Source organism: Artibeus jamaicensis, unplaced genomic scaffold (assembly GCF_021234435.1).
Source record: "Artibeus jamaicensis isolate MK-2021 breed Jamaican fruit bat unplaced genomic scaffold, CSHL_Jam_final scaffold_614, whole genome shotgun sequence".
Classification (NCBI taxonomy): Eukaryota; Metazoa; Chordata; class Mammalia; order Chiroptera; family Phyllostomidae; genus Artibeus; species Artibeus jamaicensis.
In genome coordinates, this window is record NW_026522050.1 from 1 (window position 1) to 15,163 (window position 15,163).

The following is a 15,163-nucleotide window of genomic DNA, read 5'->3' on the forward strand; positions in this document are numbered from 1 at the left end:
CACCACATAACAAATTCCCCCACAATTTCGTGGCTTAAAGCAACACTCCTGTGTGACCTCGGTTTCTGTGGTCCAGGCATGGCTCCACTGGGCCTCTGGCTCAGGGTCCTTTGCAGGCTCCATTCAGGGGGCTGCTGCCTCCAAGGTCACTCTAGCAGTTGTTGGCAGAACTTGGTTCCCTGCAGGCAGTCGCACTGAGGGACTCAGTTTCTTGTGAGTTGTTCACGGTTGCCACGTGAGCGTCTCCCCGGAGCAGCTTACCGTGTGGCAGCTTCGCTCGGAGCCAGGGAAGGAGAGGGCGGGTATACCAGGCAGGCAGAGGCTGGTCTTTGGGAAACTTAATCTCAGAAGTGACCTCTCATCATATACACCACGTCCTGTTCCTTCAAGACGAGTTCCTGGGTCCAGACAGTACTCCAGGGAGGGGACACACGAGGGCTTGAACACCAGGACGCAGGACTGTTGTGGGTGATCACGAAGGCTGCTCACCTGAGAGCCCTGGATTAGCCCATCCTTGTTTACCCGAGGTGGCTTGTTCCACAAGGTGGCTCTGTGCCTCGAAGGGTAAAGCTTTTTTTCTGGTTTCTCAGCTACAAAATGGGGAGGATATTTTGTGTCATCAAATCTAAAATGGCCTCAGTGGAAAGGGAACATTATTTTATACATCATTAAAAAATGGAAGCTGTAGAACCATTTCAGGGGTTAAAATGCAGAAAAACAAACAAAGAAAGTGTGCCTTGAAATTCATGCTTTAGTACCTATTCCCTCAGGTGGTTCTGAGACTTACACGGCTGGTGCCATTTAAGCTCGTACTGAGGCTTAGATATACGGTAGGCAGCAAACCGGGGCAGGCTGCCCAGATGTTCCTTCTTATTAGTGAGCCACTGAAACTAATCCACATCTACGCACCGCAGGCAAGATCTTGTTTTCATGATGCCTCAGAGAGGCCAAGGGGAGCAGAGTAGAATCTCCACCCCTGGCCAAGGAGGAATTCTGATGCACATAAAGGGAAGCACCTTAAAGTGCTGAGGATGCACAGAAAAGAATGGGAGACCATATCTGGTTAGGGGTGGGAAGAACCTGGGCAGGCTTCCTGGAAGAGGTGGTGTTAGACCTCAGCCTCAAAGGCAGGAAGGACTGGGGCAGTAGAGATGGGGGTGGTATCTTGCAGGTGACTAGAGACTGGGAACATACAGTGTTGCTCTTGGGCCAGAGAAGTCTGGAAAGACAAACTGAAGCCACTCTTCATGGGTTCCAGATCCAAGAAGAAGAATCTGACTGAACTTGGTACACAGTGCGGTGGAGGGTACCCTCTTTTCCAGGAACCTTACCTCTGTGATTGCATTTCACATTCACACCACTCTGGAGTCCAGCCCTATTTTTCAGATGAAATACCTGAAACTCAGAGAGGTGAAGCAACTTGCCCAAGGACACACAGTCAGTAATGCGCCTTGAATCCAGCCCCAGAGTCGGGCCAGCAAAAAGTCCTCAGTAAATGTCTTCACCTACCCTACAGGATGATCAGACAGAACTATAAGCCTAATGGTTAAGGTCACTAGAATTTTCCTTGAAGATATGCCCATCAAATGAGGATAGGGGCTATTCAGATATGCATATGTAACTTAAAATTGTCTGTATTTCAGCAGATAATTATCTCTTTGCCTGAGCAGCTCTTACAATGCAGTAAGAGAACTAGTTCTGAGCTAGACTCCCAGACAGGCTGCTCTCTACAGGCTGCTCTCAGCCTACCTGTCCTGCCTCACCTTTCCCTACACCCTCCTAGGAACCCAGCCAAATTTCTCAAGCTTCCCAGATTTCAAAAATCAGTTGGGGCTTGTTAAAAATAATACATAAGATTCCTGGGCTCCACTCCAGATTTACTGAATTAGAATCCACAGGGGTTGGAAGTTCAGGAATCCGTTTTGTTTTTAAAGAGCCCCAGAGGGTTTTTATCATCAGGGAAGACTGGGTAATAATTTCTCTAGGCCTCGAAACACTGACCTACATTAGAACTATTTGAGGAGCTTCTAAAACAAGCAATGCAATACCGGGGATCCCATTCCTCAGAAATGGACTTGAGTAGTATTCTGCTGGTGACTTTAAGATCTCTGAGTTGGTAGTTAATATGCATAAGAACCATGGACTGGGACTCAGGGATCTGTGCTTCCCACTGGTACCCTGACCCAAGGAGATTCTGTCCCTGGTAGTACAGAAGCCCACTCCGAGAAATGCTTTTTCTAGCCACATGAAACTCCCCACCCAGGCTTTTGCCAGGGAAGTTTTCTGTCTGCGATGGAATACTCCTCCCAACTTTGTTCTCCTGGGGAACTCAACCTGGAGGTAGGCGAGCCTAGATGGAGAGGTGTCTTGTTTCCTAATTAAATGGGAACTAGGTCATTTATGTGTTTGAGCTAACTTCAAAATCCACTTCCTTTGTTCACAGCAGTCCACTTTCTAGTTCTCATTCAGTTTCTTTGTTCAAACCTCCACCTGGTGGTATTGACCAGGAAGTCACCTGAACCTGGGTGGAGTCACCTGCCCTCTGCTCCAGACCCAGGAGTTCACTGGGACCAGACAGGACTCAGCCAATGTGTCACAGCCCCTGTAGCACGGCCAGCTCTAGAGCAGCGCCTTGCCTTTTCTGAGGGACATGGGAGGCTCACGTCATACATGTATACAGCAGAGGAGAGAAAATACAGGTGGGAAGTGTTGAGGTTACAAAGTAGTTACACACTAGAAGACTAAGAGACAAGCAAATGATAGAGCTAATGTCCATCAAATCCAAACCCTTATGAGGAAATTCAACCCAAAGAGAGTAGGCCTGCCCAAGGTCACACAGCTTTAACTCTTTCCTGCGTGAAGAGAGTTGTGAGGTAGAACGTCCTTGGACCTGGACACCTAATAGAATGTTAGCTCTATGGCATGATGGAAGAGCTGTGTCTTTTTCACCACTGTGTCCCATAGCACCAGGTATAGCACCAGACCCATTGTAGGTGCTCAGGGGTTTGTTAATCAAATGAGTATATGAATCTGGAGAAGTGGAATTTTAACCCATTTCCTGCTACCAAAATGACTATGTTGGATTGCCCCAGGTTGGAGTTCAGCCAGCTAGGTGGAAGGAAGGACTAGGAAGTTGGAGAGACAAACACGACACAGTCAGAATGGAGTTGCATTATCTCTCCATCCTCAATTAGCAATTTTTAGTTAACAGGAGGTTCTCATAGCCCTTGATCCTCCCAACTGTCGGGAAGCAGGTCATTTTTTTCTCCACGCCTTATCATCTGGTGTACCGTGTATTTTACTTGTTTATCGTCTGTGTTCTCTCACTGGAAGGCAGAGATTTGGGTTTGTGTTGGAGACTCCCCTATCCCCTGGTTGGCACAGAGCCCAGCTTAGGAATTATGAAGCTTTCTGCTCAACCAAGCCTCCTAAAGCCTCTAGGTCCTAAGTGGCCTCTACTTGAAGAGTAGGAGACTGAGGCTCCGAGGGGTGAGATTGCTGTCCAAGGTCACACAGACACGGACTCCTGCCTATCACTACCCGTCCCACAGCTGCTAAAGGACACAATCCCGAAAACCCGTGAGCCATTCCCTTCCCGAACTCTTTCGCAAACCCTTTCTTCCGACCTTTTCTCCAACCGTTTGCACGTATTTGCGTCTAGCCCGGATCCCAGAGCTCCGGTACGGTCTGTTTTGCTTGCAGTTTTGGGAGACACGTGCTACTCGGGTGAATGAATCGCACATCCCCACCCCCGCCGGCAACCAATCACAGGGCTGCGGAGCCTGGCCACTTCCGCCTATTGCGGGCTGCGGCCTGAGCCGGGCAGCCCACGTGGGACTCTGTAGACAAGGGAGTAGGCGGTGGTGCGCCAGGGGCGGGCTCTTTCAGCCTTGTCACCAATCCAAGAGCCCGCCGGGGACGCGAGGGGCGGGGCTGACGTGGGGCGCCAAGACTTAAACGTGACGGGCAGTCGGACGTAGGGAGGAGTTCTGTGCGGGGGAGTGGTGAGTGACGGGGCCCACTGTCCAATAACAGGAGGGGTTGGGCTGCTTGAGCCAATAGAAAGTCCTAAGGCGGGGCCGGGACCGCAGCAAGTTTAGTTGCGCGGAGACCGCAGCTGTTCCCTGTCAGTGGAGGTAGCGTCGGTAGAGGCTGTGGCGACGGGTTGCGGCGGTGGCAAAGAGGTAAGTGGCCGCGGCGCTGCGCACCTTCTTCCCGCGGCAGGCCGGAGCGGGTGGGCGTGCGCCGGCGCCGCCTCGGGGGACGCTTATATAAGGGTCGTGCGTGCCAAGGCAGCGCGGGCTTCACGAGTGACGGCTAGAGGAGACAGCAGCGGGCTGTGCGCCACGCGAGTTGCGCCGCCCCTCCCCTCCCCCTCCAGCGGGAGACCGTCGGCGCGGGCCCGACGCCCCGCCACTACGCGAGCATACCTCCCGTGCGGGCGCAGCCGGGCCTTTTCCACCCCACGCCCGTGGCAGCCGCCAGCGGCCTTATTCATGCTTTTGGGGCCCATTTTGCAGATGGAGAAACTGTCGCACGGAGCCCGAAAAATGCCTCGCGCTAGGTCCCTGAGGGAGGGTTTGAACCCAAGTTTGTCAGAATCGGGAGCCCAAGTTTTCCCCATCACACTGGAAGTTGCTTAGTTGGAGTGTAGGGCGAGGGTTTTCTGTGTTCCACGTGTCTTCTGTAGGATTCTCCTAGTTACCCTGTGGAGTAGTCTCGGTTCCATTTAGTTTCAAGTGTACAAAGCTTGAGGCACTCAGTTAAGAGGTGGGGCTGGGCTCAGCCCGTTACTTATACAGCTTTTAGCAGTTTACAAAGTGCACTCGGCTGGGGGCAGTGAGGAGCAGCGGCGGTCTGGGAAGCGCCCTCCTGGACAGGGGAATCAGCAGCCTTGGCTTTCAGGACTTGCACGCAGGTTCCTACCAGCGTGACTAGCTTTGTGCGCTTTGAGTTGTTTTCACCTCTGGGGAGCATTTTTCTTATCTCACAAATGTTGGGCTGAGGCCAGGTCCTGGCTCCCTGGCAGTTTTGAATTTCTTAAAACCCTGATTTTCCATTTTGTGAGAAAGTATGCCAGTGCTCATTATCCCCATCCTGCAGCTGAGAAAACTGAGGCTTAAAGAGGTGCCAATACTATTTGCCAGATCACAACTAGAGCCTCCTGAGTCTACCCAGAAATCTTTGTCTTCTCTGTTGCTCCCTTACCCACTGCTACCAACAGCTCTGGCTTCCCCTGTCCTCTTTCTCCTGCCTGTGACGCAAATACTCATGCTGGGAGTGCATGTGCCCAGCATTTCTATGAACTCAGAGCTCTAGCTTTGCTGTCTGCCCGCTCTCCATCTTAACTCTTGACTCTGAATCGCTTTCTTTTGCACACTTGCCACAGTCAGACCTCTAGACTGGGTGTCGAGAAAACTTGGGAGATGAGGTTAATCCTGTCCCAGATCTGCTGACAAACTGGCTAGGGGAGAGAAAAAGAAACAGAAGTTGGGCAGCAAGTCGGCATGCCACAGATGTTTGTAGAGATCCCATGCTGGTGAGGTCTGGCCTCTGTGAGGATGTGGAAGAGGAAGTCAAGACCCACAAATCAGGCCAAGCCACATACAAAGGCCAGGGAGAGGAGAAATGGACTGGTTGAGGGCCAGATGGGACTGGATTGGGGAAAGCTTGGTGGAGAGGGTGAGTTGTGAGGCTCTCTTGATTCCCCCCGGAGCTGGCACTGAAGAGGCAGTGATTGGATTTGAGGGGCTGAGGTTTTATTATGGAGGAGAGGTAAGTTTTAAGTGACTAGAACCTGCAAGAGGTAGGCTGAGGAAGGTGGGAGGGGAATGGGGGAGAAGCAGCACTTACCAGTTGGGAGTGAGAAGTGTTCTTGGTCACTGTGAAGAGGCCTCTACAGATGTGACAAGGTGAGGTGACAAGGTGAGGGCACGAGGTGAGGTGCTGGTGAGGCAGAAGTGAAACTGGGTCCAAAGGTGCTGGGGCCCTTGGCGGGCCTCTGAGGGTCCGCAGGAGCCTGAGCTACAGGTTGTGTCTGTGTATGTTCTACTAAGCCACTTGTGAGCAGGCGTCCTGTGTTACTTAGCAGCTGCCCTGCCCTGCAGGAGGGATCTTCGTTCACTGTGGTTGTTCAATATTGATTTGTTGAATTGAATTAGGCCATCATTCAGAGTTTCCACAGTTTACCTCCTAGTCCCCTCTGTGTCTTAGCTCTCTCTACTGAAGCCCGCTTCAGCTTCAGTGACCCTGTCTGTTCCAGTTCTCTCCTCCAGGATCACCCACCCCTCAGGCAGGTTCGTCCTGGTGGCTGTGGCCTCCATGGATCCCCTTGTGTCAGCACAGGCCGCCTGCCCTTTTGTCCTCCTCCTTGCTTTCTCCTTGTCTCCCTTCCAGTACCCCGGTACTGGGTGCTGGCTAGGTGGGCCCAGACTGTCCAGATCTCTCTAGCTCTCATCAGCATGAGCCAGGTGCCTCAACCCAGTGAACATTTCCCTGAAGGACTAGCGTGAGCCTTCCCTTTGGCTGCCTCCCAATGGCATCTTGCCCTCTTCTGGACGGGCCCCTGCTCTCTGCACCCTGTGCTGTGTGTCATCGGAGACGTCCTTTCAGAAGTGGGACATTTTGCCTGCTGGCTCTGAAGCCTCACCTGGGCTTGATGGACCATCCCTTTACCTCTTTGTCTCAGCTGTGGACTTTTTTGCCAAACTGCCAAAGGGGTAGGGCCTGATGGTGGGAGATAGGAAAATGCCACAAAGAATAAGCCCTTTTCTCTTTACCTATTGAATGAAAATATATGATCCCTCCTCTTGGGCTTTTCCTTCCATTTGACCCAACAGGCACCCTGTTCTGTCTGCCTCAGTCCTCATGAGACTGTTGGGCATTGCCCCCAGACTTGCTTCTTAGTGCCTGCTCTTCCGCGGTTCCTGTTCCTGGTATCTTTGTTCTCTGCGGGACTGTTCCTCTTCTCTTATCCTCTCAAAATTGTTTGCCAGGCTTTCCTGCATCAGGACTTGCCAAATCTGCTCAGTTGGAAATGGTTCCTCTCTTCCAATAATAATGATAAGTAATGACTTATTATTAATAATAAAAGCCAACCTTTTATTATGTGGTGGCAGGGAACTTGCTAAGCCCCTTTCAGGTTTTGTTTTGTTTTTTAAGATTGTATTTATTTATTTTTAGACAAAGGGGAAGGGAGGGAGAAAGAGTAGGAGAGGAACATCAGTGTGTGACCGCCTCTTGTGCGCACTGGGGGTCCCCAGGACCCCACACTGGGGACCTGGCCCGCAATCCAGGCATGTGCTCTGGCTGGGAATCAAACCAGTGGCCCTTTGGTTTGCAGGCCAGCACTCAATCCACTGAGCCACACCAGCCAGGGCTCATGTGTTATTTGATTGTCACACAACCCTGCAACAAAGGTACTCTTAGCTCCTCACTTACGGGCGAAGAACTGTGGGTGAACTAAGTCCCCCAGAGTCGGTCACACCGCTAGGAAACTGTGGCTGGGGTCCATCTCAGGCTGTCAGGCTGAGTCCCTGCATGGGTCCCTCTCATGTATTATCCTGTTGTTACCATCTATTTATTGGCCCCCAGCAACTTGCTTTTTGGCATTTTGGGAGCAGAGCCTGTGCCTTCTGGAGCAGTGCCAATGGAAGGTATATGCCTAATAAATATTTTATTGAATCAACTGCCAAAAACATTCATTCTCAGCCTTGACATGATCAACCAAGGCACCTGGTTTTCTCGGAACATGGATTCAGTTCATTTGATGGCTGTCTCGCTTGTGTCTCCATTTTGTTCTTTATTTACCAGTGACTAGAACTGAATGACAGGTGTGGCCTTTTCAAAAGAAAGCAGCCTGTAAATTCCCCAAAGTGGTCACGTACCAGCGACTGTGGGCTCCCGTGGGTCTAGTCACGGTGTACTGTTCTGTGAGGCGTCTCTGTGGGAAAAGGACCTGAGGACGTGGTCAGGGAAGTAGGAGACACAGCAGCCCGCAGACCGGGTAAGAGTGTTGCGTGTGTGGTGAGATATAGGGGAGAGGCTCGGGGGTCAAATCTGGAGGAGAGGGAGCTCCTGAAGGCCTAGAGACAGCTCTGCCCAGAAAGGAGGCCTGAGGCCAGGTGGAAATGGGCAGGAAGAGAAAGCACTTCAGATAAAACAATGGAAGTTTCTAGAACTTCTTGTTGTTGTGTAGCAGGTGCCAGAAAAGGAAGGGTTTTGCTTAAATGCTTCTCACTAGGCACATCGGCTAGTGTCTGTGTCCTGTGGGTGGGCATGGTGCCAGAGCTGTGTGTGTTGGCTCATTGGAATCTTACAAGACAGAGGTTGTTATTCCCATTTCACAGATGAGGAAACAGGCTCTGAGTGGTATGGGAGCTGGTGGCAGAGCAGCAGAGGCAGAACCCAGGCCATTGAACAGCAGACCTGGGGTGCTCCCAGCCCTGCACTGTCCCGGCACCCTCCCCCACCACGGCCATGGAAGCAAAGTAACAGTTCTTCCCTGGTGGTTCCTAATCTGGGTTCCGAATCTGTGTTCTTGCCACGCCTGGGTTCTCAGGGGAGTGCCTGGAGAAATGAGGGCAATACTTCTTTTCCCTTTACTTCAGGTAGCGCTGCCTCTGAGAGCTGACAAAACCAAAGTCCTGTGCCTGAGTCCAGGTTGTGGGGTGGGTGTGAGTCATGTCTCTACCAGCGGCTGTCGATCTTAGCAGGAATGGCAGGTCAGCTCTGTAGCCCACTAAGTAAAAAAAGCCAAGCTCTGATTTTTGGAAAATATAAGCAGTCCTTGTCTGTTCTCCTTCTTGGTTTTCACTGGAAAGTGACATCTAGCTTCCTGCTGGCTCCAGTTGGCAACTGGTCAGCCTGAACAGGAAGCCCTACTTCTGGAAGGGTGTGGCTCGGGATGCTGGTCATGGGGAGGGTGGCAAGGCTCCTCAGGACCAGAGAGAGCATCTCTAGGGCTGGGCAGCCTCAGAGCAGACTCCTTGAGTCAGCATGGAGAGCAAGTGCTGGCCGGTGAGGGACTCCGGGAAGCCTGGGGTTATGACTTTGTCAGTTACCTGTCAAACACTTGGCATGCATTCACAGCTGTGCTCCATCTTTGGGTGTCACAGTGACGGAGGGGTAAAAGTGGAATTCCTCTCACAGAGGGCTCAGGCAGCACTGCCCTCCTGTATGACCTCCTGCTTTGCAGGTTGCCCTTGCCCTCAGAAAGATCCCCCCCCCGCCCCTGCCCATGGCCACCAATGGCACCAGTCTGGGTGCATCTCCTTAGCCCCTGTGCCGAGGCCCTGGGGCCTGGGCCCAGTCCTGTCTTCCACTGCTGGTCCCAGTGAACATCCTACCAGGCTTGATCCTCGCTGCCTGTCTGGCATCCCCCCTCCCCGGCCCCTGCATTTCAGACCTGCTAGCACTCTTCCCGTCACCCACAGGCACACCGGCTGCTATCCCCATTTCACAGCCCAGCCCTGGGGACTTTGTTGGTCAGGGACAACTTTCCCCAGAGCTCATGTTCAGTGCTCAGGGTCAAGATTCTTTGGGTTTCCACCCATTGTGCAGGGATTGTCCTCAAGAGCCCCTTCGTGACCACGGAGTTGTTCTCCTTTCCAAGATTTTCCCACGGTCCCCTCTTGTCCTAGGTCTTAGGCCAGCAGCGTCCTTGATTGCGTTTTCTTAGCTAAGCTGCTAAGGAGGGAGAGTGTCCACCGCCCTGTCTCTCTGCTTACTCTCCTCCTGCTGTTGACAGAGCTGAACGTTACTGCTCTGCCTTGTGTCCCTGTGAGGAGAGGTGGGGAGCTGGGTGAAGGCCCTGGGCACCCGTCTTAGGGAGCTGAAAAACTGGGGTCCAGAGAAGGCTGACTAGCAGAATTCAATATTCTGATCCTCACCCCAGCCCCCTGCCTGTCGTCCCCCAAATCCAGCAGTAGGGAAAGGAAATGAGTGGCCTAGAAGCGCTGCGTTCCCCCAGGTCATTTCATTCATTACAGCTTGTTTGGTCTTCAGTCCCTGGTCCCTGCTGCGTCCTGGAGCTTTCTTCAGTTGCCATGACTGAGTCCCCTCCTCCTCTGCTCTCATCTCCTTGGTGATTCTAGAGGGCAGTGGGTGTGGGCTTGTTTTTATTCATTTGCTTATATATTTTTAAAGTACGATGCCAGAAGGCATAACCCCAGCATCCTTTCATGGCTTCTGTCCCTACCTCCTTATCCTTACACTCTTGCAGGCCAGAGAAGGGGGTAGGCACTGGGTTATCCAAGCTGCTCTAAGTACATTTCCACCAGCTGTGCCCGGAATGGGCCGGTCTCCACGTGTGGCAGCTCTCTCCTGATGACATCCATCCCTGGCTGAGGCTTCTGGGAAAAGTCCGTGACCTGGCTATGCTGAGTCATGTTTACTCTCTGAAGATATTTTCTGTCATCTTTCGTCTGTCATTGGCCAGCCCAGGATCTGGCAAAGGCTGCAGTTACTACAGAGTGACATCACGCTGCTAATGTCTTAGCACCACCATATGCTTGTCCACATGCTTTTACTAAAGTGTTCTTTATCAATATGAAATTTATTAATGTTACTAAATCATTAATAGTAAATGTATTACCTATTCTGAGAAACAGTCCTCTCTTAGGATGAGGAAGCTGACTTCCAGAGAGGCGGACTTGATTTGTCGGCCCAGGGGCGTGTCCAGTGAGGCTTTCCGAGGCCCCGCCCATCCCTACCTTTGGTTTTTGTGTAATGCGAAGATTATTCAGAAGTTACTTTGGCTGAAAAAATAAATTGGTTTTCAATTTGTTAAAGTTACAAATTCAGAAATCTAGTTCTTCCTTTAAGGGCTAGTCTTCCAAGTTTAGCTTTTAAGCGTAGCCTATAATCTTTCTGTCCTATTTATGATTCTGGAACATTTTAATAATCACTATGAAGGGGACTTTGATTCATACTTGATCTCATTTGCAAACTTAACTCATTTGAAAGATTTAAATTAAATTTATAAGTTACATTTAACTTTATTTTAATATTTCCAATCGTCTGGTTAATAGACATTCCTAATACTTAAATAATTCCTGCAAGTCTAATAAATTAAGCCAACTCTTAAATTTTTTAAACATTCCTATATTCTATGTCTTAAAACAGCTTTACTGAAGTATTTTTAAAGTATTTTAAATTGAATTTATTGGGGTGACATTAGTTAACAAAATTTTAGGTTTTAAGTTTTCAAGTGTACAATTCTGTAATACTGGGTTGGCCGAAAAGTCCACTATGCTTCTTCCACATGATGGCTCTAGTAGTGCTTAGTTGTCTTTAACTTCACTGAGAACAATTTTGTTAGATTGTGTTGTGACAGCTGTCACATCAGCGTGTGTTTAACAAAAACTTATCAAAACTGGTGAATTTTTGTGCAGCTACTTTAGTATTGAAGATGGAGGAAAATACACAACATTTTTGGCGTATTATGCTTTATTATTTCAAGGAAGGTAAAAATGTAACAAAGATTTGTGTGGCATACGGAGAAGGTGCTGTGACTAATTGAACATGTCAAAGTGGTTTGCAAAGCTTCTTGATACTATTGACATTTTGGCCAAATAACTCTTTGCTATGGGTCTGCCTTATGTGTCGGAAGATGTTCAGCAGCTCCCCTGGCCTCTACCCACCAGAAGCCAATAGTGGGAGGCAGCCAATGTACTCAAAATATCCAATTCAATAAAGTTATTGGTGAAAATGAAATGTGTCTTTCATTTTATAGAAACAAACCAAAAGGACTTTTTGGCCAACCCAGTACTTCACCTGCATGTTGTGTTGTGTGTTCACCAGCCAAAGTCACATCCTCTGTTGCCTTTATCCCAACTGTACCCATTCTACCTCCCCCACACCTTCCCTCTGATAACCACCATAGTGCTGTCTGTGTCTAGGAGGTTATTATTATTATTTTTCTCAATCCGTTATTGAGGTATTTCTGATGTAATAAAGTACACATACTTAAAGTATACAATATACAAGTTCTGACACACGTATACACTTGTGAAACCTTAACCTCAATTACGATAGACTACATCCTTTGCCGTCGGGGGTCCTTCTGCCCCTCTCCGCCTCCCCCATTCCCTAGTAACCACTGAACTGCTTTCTGCTACCATGGGTTAGTTTGCATTTTCTGGAATTTGACACGTGTGGAACTGTGTAGCATGGACCCCTTTCCTCCTGGCTTCTTTCGCTCAGCGTCATTGTTTCGAGATTTGCTGCATCTGTCAGTAGTTCTTTCCTTTTTGTTGCTGCACAGTACTCCATTCTGTGGGTCTCCCACAGTTTGTTTGTCTGTTCATTCACCGGTTGTTGGTCATCTCAGTTGTTTCGAGTTTTTAGTAATTATAAATAAAGCTGCTATGAATGTGTGTGTACAAGTCTTTTTATGGACATATATTTCCTTTTCTCTTGGACAAACGTGTGGGAGTGGAGTACCTGGGTCATGTGGTAGGTGTATGTTTAACTTAGACCGCCCAGCCGTCTTCCAAAGTGATTGTACCATTTTACGTTCCCACAACAGTGGACGAGAATTCCAGTCCCTCCACACCCTCACCAACATTGCATGTGGCCAGTCTTTTTAATTTTAGCCGTACTAAAAGGCGCATAGTGGTGTCTCATGGTTTCAATGTGAATTTCCCTGGTGAGTGATGATACTGAGCATTTTCCTGTGCACATTTGTCATCTGCTAATAGTGATTTTAAACTTAGTAAAATTCCTACTTCAAATTACAAGTTCAAACCAGTTTAGTTACATGTTTTAATTGGCATATTGAGGCTGACTTGTTACTCTGAACAGACCAAATTTCCTTGAACATTAAAGTACACAAAGTAATAAATACACACAGATTTCTTAACACAAAATTACAAATACTATGGTTTTCTATTTACTTAGGATATTTATTCTTTAGAAGATTTATTATTTATTTGAGAGAGGGGACGGGAGGGCCAAAGAGAAGGAGAGAGACATCGATGGGTTTCCTCTTCTATGAGCCCCAACCTGGAACTGAACCCGCAACCGAGGCATGACCGAACCGGTGACCTTTCACCTTGTGGGACGACACTCAGCCAACTGAGCCACACCAGTCAGGGCAGGATATTTAGTTATATGTTCCTGGAATTAAAGAAGCTTGCCTAACAAGGAAATAATGACAGGCTCTCAAACTAAAGTAAATTACTTTCCTGTGCAACTTTGGAGTTTCTTTCTCAATTGGATGACATTTCTTTATCATTTAAAAGGTTCATGGCTAGGGTGAAACTAGGTCTTGACCTCTGAATCCGACTGCTAGGCAGAGCACCGATTCATTGCTATTTTGCCCCCAGCGGGGACAGTCTCACCGCCTGTGTGTCCTAGATGGAGGCATCACAGTGTGTAATACTTTTCTCATGGAACAGCTCTGCACCTCTCTGCTCAGGATGCTGTACCAGGCGACTGGATTGCATTAATCTATTTAAGGCTTCCTTTCTTACTCACTGTGGCCACAAGGATAGGTTGAAGTTAGATTTCGTGAATCTCCCAGGGCATTGTCTGACCAAGGGCTAGTGACAGAGCAGTGCTAAGATTTGAGTTCAGTCTTCGGAGTCCAGGCCTGGCATTTCCACCCTGTGTCTTACATCTTTTCACATGAAGAGGAAGCGAGTGTAGTACTTGAGAGTTGCTGGTTTCTGGTCAGGCTTGGGTACCGGGAAATCCCGGCCCCTGAAATCCATGCCTGCCTTTTCTCACTCATTAGTTTATCCCACCCCTGCCCCTGGAGATGGTGAGAACCCTGACTTCTCCTCGACCTCCCCATGGAGAGCTACTGATCTCTTTGGAGGGGCTATTGCTATTGAATTCTTGATAGAGATGTGGGTCCTAGACAATAAACAGGTGTGGACTTGCATTACTGTCCTGGGCACTGTGTGTGGCCTAGGGCAGCTTGTGGGTGATCAGTGGGACCTTGTTGAAAATTGTGAAGGCAGCCTGAGCTCTTTCCTGATGTCCGGTGTTTCCGCAGCCCCAGGTGGGAAAAGAGGGAAGCTCTGTGGAGTTCCAAGAAAAGGATACTCGAGTGGAGGACTGTGTTAGATTCCTACTCTGCAGGAGTTGTGTGTGTGTGTGTGTGTGTGTTAAAGATTCATTTCCAGAGGGAGGGGAAGCAAGGGAGAGAAACATTGATGTGTGAGAAAAACACCAACCAGTTGCCTCTCGCACACCTCTAACCGGGGACCTGGCCTACAACCCAGGCATGTGACCCAACAGGGAACTGAACCAGTGACCCTTCAGGTCACCAGCGGGCACTCAGTCCACTGAGCTACACCAGCCAGGGCATCTGTAGGAGTTTTAAATACAGTGCCTCCCAACCTTTGGTTCTGGGTTTCCCATTCGGGCTGGCGAAGGAGCACTGGGTATTAAACAGTGGATGGTGGCACCTCAAATGATGGCCGTGACGTAACTGAGAGACGGAATCTGTGTTCAGAGAGAGGAAAATATGGTGCACCACAGGGCAAGGCATTACACGGAAGGGAGGGAATACAGAGAATATTAAACCTAAAACTTAAAAGCATTTGACACAGGTAATTGCAATTCTAGAAATGTAACCTAGAGTATAATGAGACAAACATACAAATGTACTAGGTTGTTCAGGTCAGCATTTTTATACCAGAAAATAGGAAAATACCAAAATACACATCAGAAAAGATCGCTACAGATGCAATCTGTCCAGTGTCATTCTATTCAGCCTTAAAAATAGTCCATATACCTAATCAAACCACGGAATTTTATTACCACGGAACAAGAGCCATGATGCTTTTACATGAGAAAGGTACATTAAACAGAATATATAACATCTCATTTAGGTTATTTTGGAATGCTATACAAAATTTTTTTTCTGGATGCTGAAATGAAAACTACATGTTTAAAACATTTTTTCCATGTCTTTTAATTTTAAAGAATCAAACTTTTAAAAAATACGGAAGGGTGCAGCCCTGGCTGGTGTGGCTCAGTGGACTGAGTGGGGGCGTGCTGACCGGAAGGTCGCTGGTTTAGTTCTCAATCGGGGCACAGGCCTGGGGTGTGGGCTGGGCCCCCAGTTGGGAGTGGGCGAGAGGCGACCGACTGATGTATCTCTTCCACACCAATGTTTCTCTCCCTCCCCCTCTCTCTAAAAGTAAATAAA

The 15,163-nt window shown here is 49.0% G+C and overlaps 1 protein-coding gene across 1 annotated transcript in view; it reads left to right on the plus strand.

The window, feature by feature from the left end:
• The first annotated feature begins 4,080 nt into the window (after window positions 1–4,080).
• The window catches only part of PC (pyruvate carboxylase), a 93,122-nt gene continuing 82,039 nt past the window's right edge, over window positions 4,081–15,163 (plus strand). Inside the window, exon 1 of the mRNA XM_037135298.2 lies at window positions 4,081–4,184. The gene's annotated coding sequence lies outside the window, so the exon portion shown is untranslated. The remainder of the gene's footprint in view (window positions 4,185–15,163) is intronic.